Genomic DNA, 15,448 nt, shown 5'->3' with positions numbered 1-15,448 from the left:
GTGACGAATTAAACCGGTATTACAGGTTACAATCACAGACCATGTGACATGGGAGTCAGGAAACTAACACAGCGCCACCAGATTTGATAACGCTATGAAAACGCTATAAAATAATGTGACTAGGCACAGAACAAGTTTACAGCACAGTACAAAAATGCTGACCATGACTTTAGAAGCATAAATTGCCTTACACTCAATTTAAACACAAGCTGTCTTTAGCCCTCTAAGGTGGTTCATACAGAAATGTAGAGATCCAGGCTCAGAACACACAGCTTCATTAGCGAATACATATGCAGGACAACTAGAGAAGACGTTTTACAGAGGATGGATTTTTAGAAACATCCCATCAGTGACATCACTGAAGTCAACTCCTAGGTACTGTAACTGTCGTGTGGATAGTTTCACAAGAATCAGACAAAGGTTTAAGCATCGCTTGTTCTAGATAAAACTGCAAAAAAAAACAACAACCCATAATGTACTTCTTTGCGGCTCTGTTTGCCCAAATCATATATTCACAACGTGAAATCTAGAAAATAATATTACGTAACCAAAATCCGCAATATGGAAACAGAACCTGTGTAATTGTTGATAGATGATGTACTCGTAACATTTTTTCAAGACGAACTACAACATTTAAAAAATGACTTGTATGTACTTGATATCTCTAATCAATCCACGGGTCCCAGCACGAAACGAAAGTAAAACGCATACCGTTTCGCGCTTCTTATTAGTTGCTCAAAAGTAATTTGACCGTATGAAATGCATAATATAAACCTAGAAACATATACGTGAGTAGTACTTAAGCACTGTAGTATCGGTGTTAAGACATACCTCTCAAATACTGTAAATCAAGTTAAAAATATCTCAAGATTCTGGTCATAATGAAACCATGTTTCGTGTATGTTTTCTTTAAAGTACCGAGACCAGCCATATACTGTATGTTTATGTTCCAAAATTAATATCGTTTATGGCCTTCACACGCGTTGCAGTATGCTCCTATTGTTTTTATGCTCAGCTACTAAGATTTCCCTTCAGTGGTAAAATTAGATATGAATATTCAATACTTAAACGGGCACAGTTAAGACATTAAATATACATATACATACTGTATACAGTACAGTTTGCATACGGTAATATGTTTATGTCCCTAAATCAATCTCTTTTATGAGCATGTGAAAGGCATGGTGAATCACTGTACTTTGCATGATTGGAAAAAAATGCGTGATTGCGAAATGCTGTGGCGTTACTTTTACAAAGACGGTCAATGAAAAAAAGAATGTGGACCAGGGCAATACTTTGAGTTTACAGCTTGTCCAAGGTCATTTATTATTAATACTATTATTAATATCTTCGTTAAAGACTTTGATGGCTACAGCTCAAACATGAGAGGTTGAGCTTTATTAGCTCCACCTTGCGGAAATTCCGGATACTATTATTTTGCTAGCGGTATTTACCGGTAACTCGCGGTATTTACCGGTAGCTTGCGGTAGACTGCGTACAGCATACCGGAAAATAATGCGGTATCGCCCGCGCATTTTGAATGGCTGCATCTGTATGGGACACGCGCGTGCCCATAGGTGCACGTCTCCTACGTCAGGCTGCTTCACCCATGTGCACCCGACTGGAGAGGGAATGGAGCAAGCTTTTTGTCAGGAGTGGGATTCGAACCCACGCCTCCAGGGGAGACTGCGACCTGAACGCAGCGCCTTAGACCGCTCGGCCATCCTGACGCCAGCCCTCTCCCCCAAAGCGGTCTGATGAGCCACCGCGATCCCACTACGCTCTTCGAGTATCGCACTGTTATTAATACTACAGTGTGACTCCAGCATTAAAATGTTTGGAAAATGTGTCGGCCTTTATAATCCAGTGTAGAGCAGCGTGTGATGATTTGTGCTACAAAACACCAAGCGCTCAAAGTGACGTCTGCGTTTGTCACTGAAACTTTCAACTCTTTCATCACTTATGTAGGAAATACAAAGAGCAGTTAGGTGGAATGCGTAGGATGGCCGTCAGCAGAGTGGCGCAGCGAAAGTGTGCTGGGCCCATAACCCAGAGGTCGATGGATCGAAACCATCCTCTGCTACATGTGTCTTACGCATGGTTCATAAGCATTCCATTGGATTAGCAAAGTGCATTAAAGTAGTGTGGATCTCCCTTTCCTTAAGTTCTGTTCTGAGTTTCTCTCTCGTGTGTGTTTGTGCAAGCTTGACACTTGCGGGACTCTTTCATCTTCACCAATACGGAGATGACCAAATGTGTCTTCGGTTGTTCTGAGATCTTTGATAGTTTCTTCGAATGCTTCAAGTGAACCTCGAAATCGAAGCAGTTATGTTTATATTGATTTCTCGCATTAATCATTATTAACCAGGAACAGCCAGCACAGTCGGTCGCATTAGTAATTATGTCACGTCTCTACTTAGCAGAGCATTCAAAGACCCACTGGAAGCAGGAAAGCACTAAGACACTGCAAAACTGAACTCGGGAAAATCATACTGGGAGCTCTGAGCGATGTCTGCATCCAAGCCATCCAATACGGACTCTGAGACCTTGGAATATCAACACTATGATGCGCTACCTTTTCCCTGGAGCAAAACGATGGAATTAGAAGAATGCTTACCGCAGGATACAACTGTGCCGTTGTTATTTGGAGCACGGTTTTCACTTGCATGAAAACTACAGCAGAACGTAGAAGGATGATCACAGAGGAGTCCACGCGGGCATGCTGAGGAGATTGTAGGTCGTACATTTCAATGATTACTGACATTTGCGCTGCTTGAGGTACAGTAATCAACAAAGAACAGGGTGTGCTACTCTCGAATCCGGTCACCACATGATGAAAAGCCAGGAAGTATACCTTGTCCAATTGACGTCAACAGGGACACGTTAACCCCTTGCTTCCCTGGCGCCCGGCTAGCTCAGTCGGTAGAGCATGAGACTCTTAATCTCAGGGTCGTGGGTTCGAGCCCCACGTTGGGCGGTGCCCGTCTCCTTATTAACAAAGTTTCGTGCTCATCCTTGACCCTCTTACACCTTGATGGTACCGAGCACTAAACTTTAATGCACAGGTGTGATGAAACTGAGATGAAAAGGGCTTATCTAGCTCTTTGCCCGAGAGATAAATCAAAGGTTCCGCAGACAATCCGTTGGCTCCGGTCACTCTGACGCAGATAGGAGCTGCAGCCATCATAACTTGTATGAAAACTGATAAGAGCTCCTGTCTATTTACAGTTTCATTTACTCTAGCCTTTCCTTAAACACTGCGTGTACGAAGGCTAAGAAATTGCAGAGCTATTCTAATACAATAACTATTTGGAATCTTTTCGCCATAACAGTTTCACTGTGATTTTGCAGGTAACACGTACGTACGTAACATTTTGAACCGCACTGGAAAAATATGGGAAAGAAATGGCGAAAAGCAACTCTTCAACACGTGGCAATATCTTCCTGAGCGGAGTCCTGTTCTCGAAGCTCGACACTCTGCAAGAGTCACTTCTCCCAACTTGCGCCCGCAGGTTTCCGTAGTGTGCCTGCAAAGAGCCATCCGTTTGAGACAGGCGCACGTTCCGATTTCATTGAACTAAGCTAGATGCACAATTTCGAATGCAGCCTTCATCACAAACGACAGTTCATTTCTCGAAAGCTTGTCATGTAAAAAAAGGAAACAAAGAACGAAAACATACAGCTGACAATCTTCTGAAGCTGCAGATTTAGCTTTTGAGAAATGGACATTTTATGTATGCAGATGCTTTTCAAGCGCTGGTTTTAGAACGTCGCTGTGCTTCCAGCATCATTCTCAGCCTTCTAAACTGCCTATCGAGGTGCCGATCACTTTGTAAAGCGCTTGAGAGGCCAGAGCTGCTCAAACTGCTCTTGCCGTTTCCTTCAATCAAAAGCACTATTTTTTTCGTTGTATGGAAAGCTTTTCAAGTCTTGCATCGACACGCACCTTTCCTGAAATGTCCAAAGGGTGAATGTTTCGCAAAGAAATCCAGTCTACCTTTAGGGGGCATGATGTTGAAATCGGAACAAGCCCTGGGTGGGCTTGAACCAGCAGCCGTTCAGTTAACAGCTGCACAGAAACGCCCCCCGCTTGCTTTGTATCATTCGCAAGTTTCTGGTTAAAGAGTAAAAAAGGCTGGAATTCTTTTCCAGAAGCAGCCGGCAGGATTTCTTCTGCACCCACCCAGAAAAGCCAAGAATTGTATTTCATCTGTCGCAAGCTGTATGTTCCAGAAAGAGAATGAATACTTGCATTAAACTGAATCAAGCCGACAGACACGCACCTGAAGTGGAAATCTAATAAGTAAATTGATTCTTAAAATGTAGAGAGCTTTGAAAAAAATATATTGGTGCTTTTAGATAATATATTTCAAGGATGTAATTGCTGTGCTACAGTACGTGCAGAATTTTAGAAAACAGTGCGTCAACAAAGTACACTGTTTGGGTAACTTTAGAAGACAATGTACCAAAACAATATATGCTGTCTGGGTCGTTAGAATTAGCCGAAAGTAACTGATAAGCTTTGAATAACAAATCTAGTGCTTCTTCTCTCGTTCTATGTTGTAATCTGTTTTGTCTTAGGGAAAGGGGAAGCTTTTGAAGGGACAAAGCACTGAGCTTTTTTACAGCGCAACGTCTTATAAAAACCCTGTACTGCTTGTAACAAATTGAGTCTCCGGTTGCACTTTGCGAAGTGGCAACAGGGCTCCCAATATTGCAATATTGAAATAAAGACCTTACTCAGGTGAGAACTCTCTCTTGTGGCTTCCTTGATAGTTAAATTTCCACGACACACCGCCGTTGTTTTTCTCCATGGGAAGTTTGTCGTTAAGGAAAAACATCGCTGTCATTTTCTTGCCAGCCGGCGGCATTTCTTGTGCAGCGATGAGCCAGATTTGTATTTCGGATTTCGGAAGTTGTGTGAATTTCTTGAAGCTGAAAGTCAACTCGCTCCAGAAAAGAAATGTGCAGTCGCATGAAAGCCGTGCCTGCTTATTAAACCGCAGGACCTGAGCTTGCGTTCTGTTTCTCATCGCGTTCGCAAAGGCGATTCCTGCCTCTAACACTGCTATGTCTGCGATTCAAAGTGCCGTGTGGAGCAGCTTCTAAAGTCTTGTTCACGCTCCTCCGATGTTGCTTTCTCTCTGCCTAACGAAGTTCCATTTTGGTGTCGGAGCGGGGAGACCTAATCATTCCAGCTTTAAGCCACCCTTCAATCTTCTGAGGGGTGTCTGAGTGCTAGCATGTCATTTGCCTTTTTTTTTTTTGAAACGGAGAGCGACGTTGAAAAAGGTTACCTCCGCCGCCTCGCCCTCCGTGTTAAATGATCGCAAGACGGTGGCGGCGGCGCTCCCTGTAGTTGTGGCCGAGCGGTTAAGGCGATGGACTAGAAAGCCATTGGGCTCTCCCCGCGGCGGGTCGAATCCTGCCGACTACGGCGTCCTTCTCGTGTCGCCGTGCGCCTGCCCAGAAAAAGGCGGAGTGCCGTTTCTCTCTTCCTGCTTCTTGTACAAACGCTAAATCGCTTGGACCTGCTGCCTTGGAAGTCATGTCTTCAGCGTCCCCCAGCGACATTTCACACTTGGAAGCAGACAACCACGCTTTTGGCATTGGCATGCCTTGCGCCCTACTTCCAGCCTTTGAAGATCTAATTATTCAAACTGAAAGAACCGACTGAATAGGTGTTTGCAGTGCACCAGGAGGAGCAGTGACCATAGCAGTGGAGGGGTGAGGATGGCGCAGATGGAAACGTTTTCATGCGCTCCTCTGGGAGGAATGAAAATAAAAGGCGAAACCGGAAACAGTAGTAGCCGCAAGAGGAAGTGTCTTCAAGCGCCAAGCAAGCGCTCCTCGTTAGTATAGTGGTGCGTATTCCCGCCCGTCACGTGGGAGACCAGGGATGGATTGCTTGACGGCGAGCCGGGTTGCTTTTCTCCCATCAGATTCCAACCGCTAATGCTAACGCAGTTTGTGGGAGCTTACGTGCTTCTCCTTTTCCGTCATTTTCGGACGACTATTCCAAAGGGGTAACCTGATGGAATAGGGGCCTGAAGACACGAGGCATTCTTAAACCAGCACTGGGCTGCACGGCCTTCTGTTGCGATCAGATTATATTCGAGTGAAAAAGCCAGAGCAGCCGCTTCCATCCTATGGAGTACGAGCTAAATCAGGAGAGGTATGGGACACGCGCGTGCCCATAGGTGCACGTCTCCTACGTCAGGCTGCTTCACCCATGTGCACCCGACTGGAGAGGGAATAGAGCAAGCTTTTTGTCAGGAGTGGGATTCGAACCCACGCCTCCAGGGGAGACTGCGACCTGAACGCAGCGCCTTAGACCGCTCGGCCATCCTGACGCCAGCCCTCTCCCCCAAAGCGGTCTGATGAGCCACCGCGATCCCACTACGCTCTTCGAGTATCGCACTGTTATTAATACTACAGTGTGACTCCAGCATTAAAATGTTTGGAAAATGTGTCGGCCTTTATAATCCAGTGTAGAGCAGCGTGTGATGATTTGTGCTACAAAACACCAAGCGCTCAAAGTGACGTCTGCGTTTGTCACTGAAACTTTCAACTCTTTCATCACTTATGTAGGAAATACAAAGAGCAGTTAGGTGGAACGCGTAGGATGGCCGTCAGCAGAGTGGCGCAGCGGAAGTGTGCTGGGCCCATAACCCAGAGGTCGATGGATCGAAACCATCCTCTGCTACATGTGTCTTACGCATGGTTCATAAGCATTCCATTGGGTTAGCAAAGTGCATTAAAGTAGTGTGGATCTCCCTTTCCTTAAGTTCTGTTCTGAGTTTCTCTCTCGTGTGTGTTTGTGCAAGCTTGACACTTGCGGGACTCTTTCATCTTCACCAATACGGAGATGACCAAATGTGTCTTCGGTTGTTCTGAGATCTTTGATAGTTTCTTCGAATGCTTCAAGTGAACCTCGAAATCGAAGCAGTTATGTTTATATTGATTTCTCGCATTAATCATTATTAACCAGGAACAGCCAGCACAGTCGGTCGCATTAGTAATTATGTCACGTCTCTACTTAGCAGAGCATTCAAAGACCCACTGGAAGCAGGAAAGCACTAAGACACTGCAAAACTGAACTCGGGAAAATCATACTGGGAGCTCTGAGCGATGTCTGCATCCAAGCCATCCAATACGGACTCTGAGACCTTGGAATATCAACACTATGATGCGCTACCTTTTCCCTGGAGCAAAACGATGGAATTAGAAGAATGCTTACCGCAGGATACAACTGTGCCGTTGTTATTTGGAGCACGGTTTTCACTTGCATGAAAACTACAGCAGAACGTAGAAGGATGATCACAGAGGAGTCCACGCGGGCATGCTGAGGAGATTGTAGGTCGTACATTTCAATGATTACTGACATTTGCGCTGCTTGAGGTACAGTAATCAACAAAGAACAGGGTGTGCTACTCTCGAATCCGGTCACCACATGATGAAAAGCCAGGAAGTATACCTTGTCCAATTGACGTCAACAGGGACACGTTAACCCCTTGCTTCCCTGGCGCCCGGCTAGCTCAGTCGGTAGAGCATGAGACTCTTAATCTCAGGGTCGTGGGTTCGAGCCCCACGTTGGGCGGTGCCTGTCTCCTTATTAACAAAGTTTCGTGCTCATCCTTGACCCTCTTACACCTTGATGGTACCGAGCACTAAACTTTAATGCACAGGTGTGATGAAACTGAGATGAAAAGGGCTTATCTAGCTCTTTGCCCGAGAGATAAATCAAAGGTTCCGCAGACAATCCGTTGGCTCCGGTCACTCTGACGCAGATAGGAGCTGCAGCCATCATAACTTGTATGAAAACTGATAAGAGCTCCTGTCTATTTACAGTTTCATTTACTCTAGCCTTTCCTTAAACACTGCGTGTACGAAGGCTAAGAAATTGCAGAGCTATTCTAATACAATAACTATTTGGAATCTTTTCGCCATAACAGTTTCACTGTGATTTTGCAGGTAACACGTACGTACGTAACATTTTGAACCGCACTGGAAAAATATGGGAAAGAAATGGCGAAAAGCAACTCTTCAACACGTGGCAATATCTTCCTGAGCGGAGTCCTGTTCTCGAAGCTCGACACTCTGCAAGAGTCACTTCTCCCAACTTGCGCCCGCAGGTTTCCGTAGTGTGCCTGCAAAGAGCCATCCGTTTGAGACAGGCGCACGTTCCGATTTCATTGAACTAAGCTAGATGCACAATTTCGAATGCAGCCTTCATCACAAACGACAGTTCATTTCTCGAAAGCTTGTCATGTAAAAAAAGGAAACAAAGAACGAAAACATACAGCTGACAATCTTCTGAAGCTGCAGATTTAGCTTTTGAGAAATGGACATTTTATGTATGCAGATGCTTTTCAAGCGCTGGTTTTAGAACGTCGCTGTGCTTCCAGCATCATTCTCAGCCTTCTAAACTGCCTATCGAGGTGCCGATCACTTTGTAAAGCGCTTGAGAGGCCAGAGCTGCTCAAACTGCTCTTGCCGTTTCCTTCAATCAAAAGCACTATTTTTTTCGTTGTATGGAAAGCTTTTCAAGTCTTGCATCGACACGCACCTTTCCTGAAATGTCCAAAGGGTGAATGTTTCGCAAAGAAATCCAGTCTACCTTTAGGGGGCATGATGTTGAAATCGGAACAAGCCCTGGGTGGGCTTGAACCAGCAGCCGTTCAGTTAACAGCTGCACAGAAACGCCCCCCGCTTGCTTTGTATCATTCGCAAGTTTCTGGTTAAAGAGTAAAAAAGGCTGGAATTCTTTTCCAGAAGCAGCCGGCAGGATTTCTTCTGCACCCACCCAGAAAAGCCAAGAATTGTATTTCATCTGTCGCAAGCTGTATGTTCCAGAAAGAGAATGAATACTTGCATTAAACTGAATCAAGCCGACAGACACGCACCTGAAGTGGAAATCTAATAAGTAAATTGATTCTTAAAATGTAGAGAGCTTTGAAAAAAATATATTGGTGCTTTTAGATAATATATTTCAAGGATGTAATTGCTGTGCTACAGTACGTGCAGAATTTTAGAAAACAGTGCGTCAACAAAGTACACTGTTTGGGTAACTTTAGAAGACAATGTACCAAAACAATATATGCTGTCTGGGTCGTTAGAATTAGCCGAAAGTAACTGATAAGCTTTGAATAACAAATCTAGTGCTTCTTCTCTCGTTCTATGTTGTAATCTGTTTTGTCTTAGGGAAAGGGGAAGCTTTTGAAGGGACAAAGCACTGAGCTTTTTTACAGCGCAACGTCTTATAAAAACCCTGTACTGCTTGTAACAAATTGAGTCTCCGGTTGCACTTTGCGAAGTGGCAACAGGGCTCCCAATATTGCAATATTGAAATAAAGACCTTACTCAGGTGAGAACTCTCTCTTGTGGCTTCCTTGATAGTTAAATTTCCACGACACACCGCCGTTGTTTTTCTCCATCGGAAGTTTGTCGTTAAGGAAAAACATCGCTGTCATTTTCTTGCCAGCCGGCGGCATTTCTTGTGCAGCGATGAGCCAGATTTGTATTTCGGATTTCGGAAGTTGTGTGAATTTCTTGAAGCTGAAAGTCAACTCGCTCCAGAAAAGAAATGTGCAGTCGCATGAAAGCCGTGCCTGCTTATTAAACCGCAGGACCTGAGCTTGCGTTCTGTTTCTCATCGCGTTCGCAAAGGCGATTCCTGCCTCTAACACTGCTATGTCTGCGATTCAAAGTGCCGTGTGGAGCAGCTTCTAAAGTCTTGTTCACGCTCCTCCGATGTTGCTTTCTCTCTGCCTAACGAAGTTCCATTTTGGTGTCGGAGCGGGGAGACCTAATCATTCCAGCTTTAAGCCACCCTTCAATCTTCTGAGGGGTGTCTGAGTGCTAGCATGTCATTTGCCTTTTTTTTTTTTGAAACGGAGAGCGACGTTGAAAAAGGTTACCTCCGCCGCCTCGCCCTCCGTGTTAAATGATCGCAAGACGGTGGCGGCGGCGCTCCCTGTAGTTGTGGCCGAGCGGTTAAGGCGATGGACTAGAAAGCCATTGGGCTCTCCCCGCGGCGGGTCGAATCCTGCCGACTACGGCGTCCTTCTCGTGTCGCCGTGCGCCTGCCCAGAAAAAGGCGGAGTGCCGTTTCTCTCTTCCTGCTTCTTGTACAAACGCTAAATCGCTTGGACCTGCTGCCTTGGAAGTCATGTCTTCAGCGTCCCCCAGCGACATTTCACACTTGGAAGCAGACAACCACGCTTTTGGCATTGGCATGCCTTGCGCCCTACTTCCAGCCTTTGAAGATCTAATTATTCAAACTGAAAGAACCGACTGAATAGGTGTTTGCAGTGCACCAGGAGGAGCAGTGACCATAGCAGTGGAGGGGTGAGGATGGCGCAGATGGAAACGTTTTCATGCGCTCCTCTGGGAGGAATGAAAATAAAAGGCGAAACCGGAAACAGTAGTAGCCGCAAGAGGAAGTGTCTTCAAGCGCCAAGCAAGCGCTCCTCGTTAGTATAGTGGTGCGTATTCCCGCCCGTCACGTGGGAGACCAGGGATGGATTGCTTGACGGCGAGCCGGGTTGCTTTTCTCCCATCAGATTCCAACCGCTAATGCTAACGCAGTTTGTGGGAGCTTACGTGCTTCTCCTTTTCCGTCATTTTCGGACGACTATTCCAAAGGGGTAACCTGATGGAATAGGGGCCTGAAGACACGAGGCATTCTTAAACCAGCACTGGGCTGCACGGCCTTCTGTTGCGATCAGATTATATTCGAGTGAAAAAGCCAGAGCAGCCGCTTCCATCCTATGGAGTACGAGCTAAATCAGGAGAGGTATGGGACACGCGCGTGCCTATAGGTGCACGTCTCCTACGTCAGGCTGCTTCACCCATGTGCACCCGACTGGAGAGGGAATGGAGCAAGCTTTTTGTCAGGAGTGGGATTCGAACCCACGCCTCCAGGGGAGACTGCGACCTGAACGCAGCGCCTTAGACCGCTCGGCCATCCTGACGCCAGCCCTCTCCCCCAAAGCGGTCTGATGAGCCACCGCGATCCCACTACGCTCTTCGAGTATCGCACTGTTATTAATACTACAGTGTGACTCCAGCATTAAAATGTTTGGAAAATGTGTCGGCCTTTATAATCCAGTGTAGAGCAGCGTGTGATGATTTGTGCTACAAAACACCAAGCGCTCAAAGTGACGTCTGCGTTTGTCACTGAAACTTTCAACTCTTTCATCACTTATGTAGGAAATACAAAGAGCAGTTAGGTGGAACGCGTAGGATGGCCGTCAGCAGAGTGGCGCAGCGGAAGTGTGCTGGGCCCATAACCCAGAGGTCGATGGATCGAAACCATCCTCTGCTACATGTGTCTTACGCATGGTTCATAAACATTCCATTGGGTTAGTAAAGTGCATTAAAGTAGTGTGGATCTCCCTTTCCTTAAGTTCTGTTCTGAGTTTCTCTCTCGTGTGTGTTTGTGCAAGCTTGACACTTGCGGGACTCTTTCATCTTCACCAATACGGAGATGACCAAATGTGTCTTCGGTTGTTCTGAGATCTTTGATAGTTTCTTCGAATGCTTCAAGTGAACCTCGAAATCGAAGCAGTTATGTTTATATTGATTTCTCGCATTAATCATTATTAACCAGGAACAGCCAGCACAGTCGGTCGCATTAGTAATTATGTCACGTCTCTACTTAGCAGAGCATTCAAAGACCCACTGGAAGCAGGAAAGCACTAAGACACTGCAAAACTGAACTCGGGAAAATCATACTGGGAGCTCTGAGCGATGTCTGCATCCAAGCCATCCAATACGGACTCTGAGACCTTGGAATATCAACACTATGATGCGCTACCTTTTCCCTGGAGCAAAACGATGGAATTAGAAGAATGCTTACCGCAGGATACAACTGTGCCGTTGTTATTTGGAGCACGGTTTTCACTTGCATGAAAACTACAGCAGAACGTAGAAGGATGATCACAGAGGAGTCCACGCGGGCATGCTGAGGAGATTGTAGGTCGTACATTTCAATGATTACTGACATTTGCGCTGCTTGAGGTACAGTAATCAACAAAGAACAGGGTGTGCTACTCTCGAATCCGGTCACCACATGATGAAAAGCCAGGAAGTATACCTTGTCCAATTGACGTCAACAGGGACACGTTAACCCCTTGCTTCCCTGGCGCCCGGCTAGCTCAGTCGGTAGAGCATGAGACTCTTAATCTCAGGGGCGTGGGTTCGAGCCCCACGTTGGGCGGTGCCCGTCTCCTTATTAACAAAGTTTCGTGCTCATCCTTGACCCTCTTACACCTTGATGGTACCGAGCACTAAACTTTAATGCACAGGTGTGATGAAACTGAGATGAAAAGGGCTTATCTAGCTCTTTGCCCGAGAGATAAATCAAAGGTTCCGCAGACAATCCGTTGGCTCCGGTCACTCTGACGCAGATAGGAGCTGCAGCCATCATAACTTGTATGAAAACTGATAAGAGCTCCTGTCTATTTACAGTTTCATTTACTCTAGCCTTTCCTTAAACACTGCGTGTACGAAGGCTAAGAAATTGCAGAGCTATTCTAATACAATAACTATTTGGAATCTTTTCGCCATAACAGTTTCACTGTGATTTTGCAGGTAACACGTACGTACGTAACATTTTGAACCGCACTGGAAAAATATGGGAAAGAAATGGCGAAAAGCAACTCTTCAACACGTGGCAATATCTTCCTGAGCGGAGTCCTGTTCTCGAAGCTCGACACTCTGCAAGAGTCACTTCTCCCAACTTGCGCCCGCAGGTTTCCGTAGTGTGCCTGCAAAGAGCCATCCGTTTGAGACAGGCGCACGTTCCGATTTCATTGAACTAAGCTAGATGCACAATTTCGAATGCAGCCTTCATCACAAACGACAGTTCATTTCTCGAAAGCTTGTCATGTAAAAAAAGGAAACAAAGAACGAAAACATACAGCTGACAATCTTCTGAAGCTGCAGATTTAGCTTTTGAGAAATGGACATTTTATGTATGCAGATGCTTTTCAAGCGCTGGTTTTAGAACGTCGCTGTGCTTCCAGCATCATTCTCAGCCTTCTAAACTGCCTATCGAGGTGCCGATCACTTTGTAAAGCGCTTGAGAGGCCAGAGCTGCTCAAACTGCTCTTGCCGTTTCCTTCAATCAAAAGCACTATTTTTTTCGTTGTATGGAAAGCTTTTCAAGTCTTGCATCGACACGCACCTTTCCTGAAATGTCCAAAGGGTGAATGTTTCGCAAAGAAATCCAGTCTACCTTTAGGGGGCATGATGTTGAAATCGGAACAAGCCCTGGGTGGGCTTGAACCAGCAGCCGTTCAGTTAACAGCTGCACAGAAACGCCCCCCGCTTGCTTTGTATCATTCGCAAGTTTCTGGTTAAAGAGTAAAAAAGGCTGGAATTCTTTTCCAGAAGCAGCCGGCAGGATTTCTTCTGCACCCACCCAGAAAAGCCAAGAATTGTATTTCATCTGTCGCAAGCTGTATGTTCCAGAAAGAGAATGAATACTTGCATTAAACTGAATCAAGCCGACAGACACGCACCTGAAGTGGAAATCTAATAAGTAAATTGATTCTTAAAATGTAGAGAGCTTTGAAAAAAATATATTGGTGCTTTTAGATAATATATTTCAAGGATGTAATTGCTGTGCTACAGTACGTGCAGAATTTTAGAAAACAGTGCGTCAACAAAGTACACTGTTTGGGTAACTTTAGAAGACAATGTACCAAAACAATATATGCTGTCTGGGTCGTTAGAATTAGCCGAAAGTAACTGATAAGCTTTGAATAACAAATCTAGTGCTTCTTCTCTCGTTCTATGTTGTAATCTGTTTTGTCTTAGGGAAAGGGGAAGCTTTTGAAGGGACAAAGCACTGAGCTTTTTTACAGCGCAACGTCTTATAAAAACCCTGTACTGCTTGTAACAAATTGAGTCTCCGGTTGCACTTTGCGAAGTGGCAACAGGGCTCCCAATATTGCAATATTGAAATAAAGACCTTACTCAGGTGAGAACTCTCTCTTGTGGCTTCCTTGATAGTTAAATTTCCACGACACACCGCCGTTGTTTTTCTCCATCGGAAGTTTGTCGTTAAGGAAAAACATCGCTGTCATTTTCTTGCCAGCCGGCGGCATTTCTTGTGCAGCGATGAGCCAGATTTGTATTTCGGATTTCGGAAGTTGTGTGAATTTCTTGAAGCTGAAAGTCAACTCGCTCCAGAAAAGAAATGTGCAGTCGCATGAAAGCCGTGCCTGCTTATTAAACCGCAGGACCTGAGCTTGCGTTCTGTTTCTCATCGCGTTCGCAAAGGCGATTCCTGCCTCTAACACTGCTATGTCTGCGATTCAAAGTGCCGTGTGGAGCAGCTTCTAAAGTCTTGTTCACGCTCCTCCGATGTTGCTTTCTCTCTGCCTAACGAAGTTCCATTTTGGTGTCGGAGCGGGGAGACCTAATCATTCCAGCTTTAAGCCACCCTTCAATCTTCTGAGGGGTGTCTGAGTGCTAGCATGTCATTTGCCTTTTTTTTTTTTGAAACGGAGAGCGACGTTGAAAAAGGTTACCTCCGCCGCCTCGCCCTCCGTGTTAAATGATCGCAAGACGGTGGCGGCGGCGCTCCCTGTAGTTGTGGCCGAGCGGTTAAGGCGATGGACTAGAAAGCCATTGGGCTCTCCCCGCGGCGGGTCGAATCCTGCCGACTACGGCGTCCTTCTCGTGTCGCCGTGCGCCTGCCCAGAAAAAGGCGGAGTGCCGTTTCTCTCTTCCTGCTTCTTGTACAAACGCTAAATCGCTTGGACCTGCTGCCTTGGAAGTCATGTCTTCAGCGTCCCCCAGCGACATTTCACACTTGGAAGCAGACAACCACGCTTTTGGCATTGGCATGCCTTGCGCCCTACTTCCAGCCTTTGAAGATCTAATTATTCAAACTGAAAGAACCGACTGAATAGGTGTTTGCAGTGCACCAGGAGGAGCAGTGACCATAGCAGTGGAGGGGTGAGGATGGCGCAGATGGAAACGTTTTCATGCGCTCCTCTGGGAGGAATGAAAATAAAAGGCGAAACCGGAAACAGTAGTAGCCGCAAGAGGAAGTGTCTTCAAGCGCCAAGCAAGCGCTCCTCGTTAGTATAGTGGTGCGTATTCCCGCCCGTCACGTGGGAGACCAGGGATGGATTGCTTGACGGCGAGCCGGGTTGCTTTTCTCCCATCAGATTCCAACCGCTAATGCTAACGCAGTTTGTGGGAGCTTACGTGCTTCTCCTTTTCCGTCATTTTCGGACGACTATTCCAAAGGGGTAACCTGATGGAATAGGGGCCTGAAGACACGAGGCATTCTTAAACCAGCACTGGGCTGCACGGCCTTCTGTTGCGATCAGATTATATTCGAGTGAAAAAGCCAGAGCAGCCGCTTCCATCCTATGGAGTACGAGCTAAATCAGGAGAGGTATGGGACACGCGCGTGCCTATAGGT

The 15,448-nt window shown here is 46.0% G+C and overlaps 6 non-coding genes across 6 annotated transcripts; 3 read left to right on the top strand and 3 right to left on the bottom strand.

Moving 5' to 3' along the window:
* Positions 1 to 1,647: 1,647 nt before the first annotated feature.
* On the bottom strand, positions 1,648 to 1,730 carry trnal-cag (transfer RNA leucine (anticodon CAG)). Its single transcript has one exon. It is a non-coding gene; the product is annotated as a tRNA-Leu (tRNA).
* A 1,174-nt stretch (positions 1,731 to 2,904) lies between these two features.
* On the top strand, positions 2,905 to 2,977 carry trnak-cuu (transfer RNA lysine (anticodon CUU)). Its single transcript has one exon. It is a non-coding gene; the product is annotated as a tRNA-Lys (tRNA).
* Positions 2,978 to 6,270: 3,293 nt separating this feature from the next.
* trnal-cag (transfer RNA leucine (anticodon CAG)) lies at positions 6,271 to 6,353 on the bottom strand. Its single transcript has one exon. It is a non-coding gene; the product is annotated as a tRNA-Leu (tRNA).
* Positions 6,354 to 7,527: 1,174 nt separating this feature from the next.
* trnak-cuu (transfer RNA lysine (anticodon CUU)) lies at positions 7,528 to 7,600 on the top strand. Its single transcript has one exon. It is a non-coding gene; the product is annotated as a tRNA-Lys (tRNA).
* Positions 7,601 to 10,893: 3,293 nt separating this feature from the next.
* On the bottom strand, positions 10,894 to 10,976 carry trnal-cag (transfer RNA leucine (anticodon CAG)). The gene has a single exon. It is a non-coding gene; the product is annotated as a tRNA-Leu (tRNA).
* A 1,174-nt stretch (positions 10,977 to 12,150) lies between these two features.
* Positions 12,151 to 12,223, top strand: trnak-cuu (transfer RNA lysine (anticodon CUU)). Its single transcript has one exon. It is a non-coding gene; the product is annotated as a tRNA-Lys (tRNA).
* Positions 12,224 to 15,448: the final 3,225 nt, after the last annotated feature.

This window comes from Atractosteus spatula, chromosome 25 (genome assembly GCF_055471065.1).
Source record: "Atractosteus spatula isolate fAtrSpa1 chromosome 25, fAtrSpa1.hap1, whole genome shotgun sequence".
Classification (NCBI taxonomy): Eukaryota; Metazoa; Chordata; class Actinopteri; order Semionotiformes; family Lepisosteidae; genus Atractosteus; species Atractosteus spatula.
The sequence above is the reverse complement of the archived record's forward strand: the minus strand, read 5'-3'. Positions and strand labels throughout refer to the sequence as shown.